The sequence below is a fragment of the Pinus tabuliformis genome, chromosome 1_2, assembly GCF_031772625.1.
Source record: "Pinus tabuliformis cultivar Carrire ecotype Pingquan chromosome 1_2, CPIR1, whole genome shotgun sequence".
NCBI lineage: Eukaryota > Viridiplantae > Streptophyta > Pinopsida > Pinales > Pinaceae > Pinus > Pinus tabuliformis.
Window position 1 is genome coordinate 1,251,678,532 of NC_142298.1, and position 7,653 is coordinate 1,251,686,184.

Sequence of the window (7,653 nt, forward strand, 5' to 3'; positions counted from 1 at the left end):
GAAACATATATTAGAGCTTGTGCACAGGGATGCGTTTGGACCTGTGAAGGTTCCATCACTGGGTAAGTATGTGTACTATGTATCATTTATAGATGACTTCTCAAGGAATACATGGATATATTTCCTTAAGAAGAAATCTGAAGTCTTTGATAGGTTTAAAGAATTTAAGGCTCTAGTGGAAAACGAGACAGAGAAGAAGATAAAGGTGCTGAGAAAAGATAATGGTGGAGAGTTTTGCAGTAAGGAATTTGAAGAATTCTACAAGAAGTGTAGTATAGCACAGCAGAAGACTATTCCATATACACCTCAGCAAAATGGAGTTGCAGAAAGAATGAACAAGACGTTGATGGAAAGGGAAAGAAGAATGCGCAGTGGTGCCGGGTTAGGACAAGAATTCTGGGCAGAGCCAGTGGATACTGCATGTTACCTCGTCAACAGGTCACCTTCATCAACATTAGAGGATAAGACTCTACAAGAGGTATGGACTGGTAAGAAATCCTCTCTTTCACATTTGAGGGTATTTGGATGTGATGCATATGTACATGTTCCAAAGGAGAAAAGAACAAAGTTGGATAGTAAATCTGAAAAGTGCATCTTTATTGGGTATAAGGATGGTTTAAAGGGTTATAAGCTTTGGAACCCAGTAACAAGGAAGATTATGTACAGCCGAGATGTGGTGTTCAGAGAGGTGAAAGATGTTATTAAACATGAAGTCCAACCAAAGGAACCTGATGAGACAGAGTTTGAGCTAAAGGAGGAAGAATCAGACTCTACAGCAGAGGAGGAATCAGAAGATGAAGAGCCACAAACTTTGGTTGTGAGAAGATCAATTCGAGAAAGAAGGCAGCTAGAAAGGTATAGTCCATCTGTTTTCTATTCAAATTTTGCTTTGTCTGTTACTGATGATGATCCGAGAACCGTGAAGGAATTAGTGGATTCAGAGGATGGAAAACTCTGGAAAGAGGCCATGGTTGATGAAATGGCATCTTTGCACAAAAATGAGGCTTGGGATCTGGTGGAGTTGCCAGCTGGAAGGAAACCCATTGGCAACAAATGGGTGTTCAAAAAGAAGACAAATGCAGAAGGAAAATTGGAGAAATACAAAGCTCGGTTGGTAGAAAAAGGTTATTCCCAAGTGTCAGGAATTGATTTTGGTGATATTTTTTCTCTTGTTTCCAAGGCAACTTCTATTATATTACTTTTATCTGTTGATGCTGCTTTTGATTTTGAGGTAGAACAGATGGATGTAAAGACAACATTTCTTCACAGGGATCTGGAAGAGGAGATCTACATGAAGCAACCTGAAGGATTTGCGGTGAAGGGTAAGAAAGAACTAGTATGTAAGTTAAAGAAGTCTCTATATGGATTAAAACAGTCACCAAGGATGTGGTATCAAAAATTTGATACATTTATATGGGGACTTGGCTTCACTAGAAGCAAAGCATATCACTGTGTGTATTTTAAATTAATTGGTGACCATGTTATTTATCTGGTCTTGTATGTGGATGATATGTTGTTGGTTGGAAATGACAAAGAAGTTATCCAGGATTTGAAGACCCTATTGTCCTCCAAATTCGACATGAAAGATCTTGGTGCTGTAAACTATATTTTGGGCATGGAAATTAAAAGAGATCAAGCAAAGAGGAAGCTCTGGTTAAACCAGAGGAAGTATGTTGAGACAATATTGCAGAGGTTTAATATGCAGGATAGTAAACCGGTGAAGGTTCCTATTCCTGTAGGTGTGAGGTTATCTATTGAACAGTGTCCCAAGACACAAGAAGAGGAAGAGGACATGTCCCGTGTTCCATATGCAAGTGCAGTCGGTAGCCTGATGTATGCAATGGTCTATACTAGACCAAACATTGCACATGCAGTGGGAGTATTGAGCAGGTTTATGTCAAAACAGGGAAGGAGCACTGGACAACAGTGAAGTGGGTTTTCAGGTATTTGCGTGGCACTAGTGATTATGGTTTGTGCTACCAAGGAAGACTAGGATTGGATAGAGTGTTGGATATTCATGGATTTGTTGATGCAGACTGGGATGGAGATCTGGATCAAAGAAGATCTATAAGTGGGTATGTGTCTAACCTATTTGGAGGTGCAGTCAGTTGGATGAGTAAGAAACAATCTGTAGTCGCACTGTCAACTATAGAGACAGAATACATGGCAGCCACTCATGCAAGCAAGGAAGCAGTTTGGTTGCATAGATTGTGTTCAAGTATGAGGTTGGTACAGGAAGCTATAAGGATAGACTGTGACAGCCAAAGTGCAATTTTCTTGGCAAAGAACCCCGCATATCATTCAAAGACAAAGCACATTGATGTTGAGTATCACTTTGTGAGGAATATGATAGAAGACAAAAAGGTGTTGCTGGTAAAGGTGGACACTTTGAAGAATACTGCAGATGCATTGACAAAATATGTGAGCTTTGAGAAGTTCTCTTGGTGTAGAGAGACAATGGGCATTTCAGGGCTGGAAAAATGACTAAACTCTCTTGTGGCCCCCTGTGGAAAGAAAACAACAAGTCGGAGAATGTTGGGATGTGTTATATTCTTTCCACGTAGCTAACAAGGGGTTTGAGGGGCACCCGTAACCCCACTTTATGGGGTCCGGGGCAACGCCCCGGAAAATTTTGGTTTTGGACCCTATGTTAGGTTGGGCGGACCCACCTATGGTTTTGTGCATGATTTTCGCACATGTTTTTTGGACGCGGTGGTTTTCGGTCCATGGTATTGAACACGATGGTTTTTGGTCCATGGTATTGGATGCTTTGGCATGTATAAATATGTATTATAACATTGAAAGGAACATAATGAAAAATCAAGCTGGTAGTCCTGGTTTTGGGATCCAGGGGAAAATCTCTGTGTATATGTGTTTTGCTCTCGCATTATTTATTTTCTGTGTTTTAGAATTCGTATGCAGGTAATTTCTGTACGGGGTTAAAACCTACACATAGCCCCCTTGCACAGGGTCTGGGGTAGTGGCCCATGAATTATTTTTTGGACCCTATATTAGGTGGGCAAACCTATCTATGGTTTTGTGCATGGATTTAGCACATGGTTTTGGGCATGATGGTTTTCTGTCCACAGTATTTTGTATGTCATCTGGTCAAGGCAACTATCGTTATGTTCTAATCCAGAGTTAATGGATTGGGGTTTATGGATTATTTGGCATTTATATATATATTATTGTAACATTGAAAGGAATATAATGAAAAATAAATCTGGTAGTACTAGTTTTGGGATCGAGGGGAAAATCTCTGTGTATATCTATTTTGTGTTTTACTTGCTATTATTTATTTTCTGATTTTAAAAATTCATTTGCAGGTAATTTCTATACGGGATTAAAACCTACATATATTCCCTATATTTATGAAGAGATTGTGTTTCTTTAGTCAATGATACCCTAATGGAAAATATGTTCCCTTCAGAGCGAGTCTTGGTGAAATCACAACGCTTACACTTTTAACTAGTACCGCCTACTCTAATTGATTTTCAATATTCAGTTAACCCTTTTTGACTCAGTCATGTAGAGTAAGGTGAGGGGGAAAACCTTATCAAGTATGTTAGAGGTTTATAAACATCCTTCTCTGAACAGATAACCTCTTCTACCCTAAAAAATTTAGGATCCCTCTTCTGCCTCATGAAATAAATAAGTGCCTATGCACAGTTCTTTAAAAAATGAAGAAAATGAAAAAATAAAAGAAAGGTGAAATAAGAGAAAAGCTTCCTATGTAGGGAGGTGAAGCAAGTAACTCCACTGGGGTACTATCCAAGCTTGCTGGCAGTGAAGAAATGCTTTTGTTCTGCAAGTGACTCCGTCAAGGTACTATTCAGGCCTACTGGCAACAAAGCAACACCAGAGATGAAACTAAAACTCTGATAGTATATATTACTTGTGCATAAATTATACCCCTCATCCTCAATCGAAACAACTCAATTGACTTGGATTGGTATTTGTGCTACAGATAAAAGAGAATGGTAGGGACTATATCTTTAACTCAAGCTAGCTAAGAAGCCATGATGATAAAAGAATCGAACAATACTTTCAGAAGAGTTAAACTCTCTTTACATGAGACAAGGTCCATATAAAGAGCTGGAGTTCTACCAGTGTGTCGCCAATGTTGTAGCGACTACAACCACCCTCCAAAATTTTTCCTACGCTTCATTTTGGAGCCTCCATCCTAAAATCACAACACCTTATCTCACACTGCCCAAGGTACTTATGTTTTGATTAAGCTTCATATTTTTTATTTTCGCTTGTATTTTCTTACTTTCTAACCCACAATCTGATCTCTTGACTTGGTTTCAACCCAATTTCAGGCTTTCCTTATTGAACTACACAATTATTGAGGGAAACTAGCCTTTCTTTCAGTAATTATGCAGTCTAAGATGACAGTGAGCCGTTCAACTCCAAAATTGTGCAGACCCAGCTAACAGCCTGCCTTCAACTAGGAAATTGTGCAAAGCCTGAGAGGCATCCCAGAGCGACTCAGCCTAGAAATTTTGCAGAACCTACTATTCTCAGAAACTGCTCAGTGCATGTCTATAGAAATTTTTGGGCACTACAACCCCAAGCATGAAATGTCCATAAACCAAGGGCTCCTAAGTCCCTAAAAGTGTTGTTCTAACCCCTAAAGGAACAAGGTCAACTGATTACAGCTTCTCCCAGAAGTTCTCCATGAAAAAACTGCTCAAAACTGGTCAAAACAGGATCATTTCAGCTGCTCCATAGGAAAAGTGTGTTGCATCTCACCTAAGTACACTATGTGGATGCGTTGCATTTCAAAAAGCCCTTCTATGGGGTGCGATGGGCGAGAAGTGACAAATGGCAGTGTCAATCCGCGAGGTGGAGAGGCATGGAATCTTCTAGAAACTTCTCCTGTGACACTTGCCTCTCTGAATTCGGCCAAGGATGAGTAAGTGATCATCAATCTCCAAGTGGAAGCAAGAACTATCAGAGGGAAGACACTAATCAAATCATAAGCTGACTCATCTCCCTTACAGATATCTATATATGGATCCCTCTTCCCAGAGATCTAGAGGCTGGAATTTTGCATCTTGTAAGGAATTGTTGTTGGTTTCTTGAGACAACATCATAGTGTTGGGTGATATAAGCTTTGTATGAGGTGAAGAAGGGTTTACTGGCTGAGAGGATGATGCTGGGTTAGAACAACTGGTTGTAACTCCCTTGGCTCTTTCTTGTTTATCAATAAAAGCTATTCATGTTTTCCTCCATACTCTTGTGTCATTTATGTTTTATGCATTTTTATGGTCAATTTACATCTGATCCTAGATTGTTTATGATTATAGATCCATTTTCTTGTATAGTGTTATGCTACTGTGATCCTACAGGTACTCTGTGATGCTGCGCGTACAAGGGAGCAAGTAGCGAAATACTATCAAGGGAGAGATGAATCGAACTAGGAGATTAGTGCAAGACAGAGGTTGGTCTTCTTTGTTCTTCTCTCATCTATATTTCATAAAGGAAAAACGAAAGTAGCTTTACTTTGTTTTTTTCTAAGGTAGCTACCACACCTTAGTGGGATAAGCAGTTCTGTGTAGACACTTTTCCCTGTAACAAAATGGCGACTCCACTGGGGACGAATTAGTTTGTTTGTTTATCTTCCTTGTTGTTTATTTTATAAACTTAAAAATGGACCCTGAAGTCGAGCCAGGTAGCTTATGAAATTCAGCGCACTTCTCGAGTGTAGTAGGTGCATTGCATTTCAAGTTCACTGTGTTACAGGTGCGCTGATCAGACTAGGCATTGTCCAGTTTTGGTTTCTATGATTCATTCTTTTCAGTTCTATTCATGAATTTTGCTGCTTGTAATTAGTATATCTCTGTTTGAAACCCCTTTTCCTTGTTGTTATTCTGCCTCCAATGTGTAAAGAACTATAAATGTTTTTGTGTATTTGTTGAGTCATTTTCAGTTCTCCTTTGCAAAAAGTAACGTAATTGTACTGTCGTCCCTTGATTTGAAAGTATCGCAAGTTTCGTTTTCAATCATAGGAAAGAGTTTGGTTGCTATTGATAGTTGATTACCCTGTTACTATTGTATTTGGTCTGAATTTATAGTTTTTCTAGTGTCGAAAGCAAGTATTCATTTCCGAATCATAAAGTGTTGTGATTGTCTTCATTTTTAATTTTGAAAAAGAAACTTGTTAGTAATTGTCACTTGAAAAGTAATTCAGATTTGCGCATTAGCTTTCTTTTTATCATTCACATACTAAGAAAGCCGAAAAAAAATACATACATGTGCATTTTCATTTAGACTGTTTGATTGGTTTGATTTAGGACAGTGCATTTAGTGTGTGCTCTTTGCTCTTTGTGAAAGGATATTGTCTCTCTTTCCTTAGTAGCTAGGATTTTCATTACACAAAGAAGATAAAAGATTGTTTATCATCTTAGATTGCATTTTAGGAATTGTACATCTACATCTCGTGGTGAACCTGAAAGGCAAATTTCTTAAGCAAGATCAACTATAAAATAAATTTAATGAATCTAACAACGCTTTGGAACCTAACGCACAACATCTAGAAGTCTAGGCTAGAGACGTATTCCAGCGTCGTAAAGCCTGGTAACTGTTGTTCTCGCTGATGGTTGGGTGATTCCTCCACTTTGAGATGATAAGTGCTAGTACGGACTTGTGCTCCCACGTATCGTCGAGTATATTTTGGGAGACCACAATAGGCTTAATCCTTTATCCATAGGAAGTCGTGTCTGCCACCCTATTGATCGCAATACACTGAACACAACATTCGGGAAGATTAGCTGCCATACCATAAAAAGTATTCTGCAGTTTTGTGATTGGTTTGGTAATCCCTCTACCTAGATTTCCAGAGCAGTCCCTTTCGTTCCTTTTCAGACTCCTTAACGGAAAAGGTCCATCTGAGCACTTGTCACTTCAGGCTCATTAAAAATCGAAGGCGACTAGAGTCATCTTTTGTTTTTTCTTGACTCTTAAAAATTGAAAAAACAAGTTGTGTCAAAGCGTCTAAAATTTATTTTAAACAGAATAATCATCACCCTTTCCTACGTTCATCTTAGGTTGAGAAAATGGAACCCACCAACCAAGGAATTCCCCTTGGGGGAAATCCTAGTCCCTTCTCCTCCTGGGGAGATGTTGGTGCACCCCATATGGCCACATTGTCACATTCAGGATTGAACATCTGCTTGCCCGTATGGCTCTTCTCAACCTCTGTCGTTCAGAACACCGCAATTCTTGAACAATCGAGTCAGCAACTAGACGATTCCAGAGTTACCCACCAACCTTCTACTTCCTCCAATTCTTCCTCTTCACTTGATAGGGCTGGTAAAGCCAAAAGTCAAGTACCTGAGAAGAAGAAGGAAAAGAAGAAGAACGAGAAGAAGAAGAAGGAGCCAAAAGCGAAAGGGGGCAACCAAGCATTGTCTAATGAAAATCCACACACTGCACCAACCAGGCCTAAATCGCCACGTGTCACTTGCAAAGGGGACCACTATCATCGAGATTGTCCCTGTATCCCTCGGATCTTAAGGGACTGGTCTCCTCGTTTGCACAACCTGGTGTCGTCAACCTCTGATGATCATGTTGAAAACACACTGTTGACTAGTGAAAGTTAAACCCCAGGACAAAAAGGAAAATATAGATTTCCTTGTAAACTGTGCG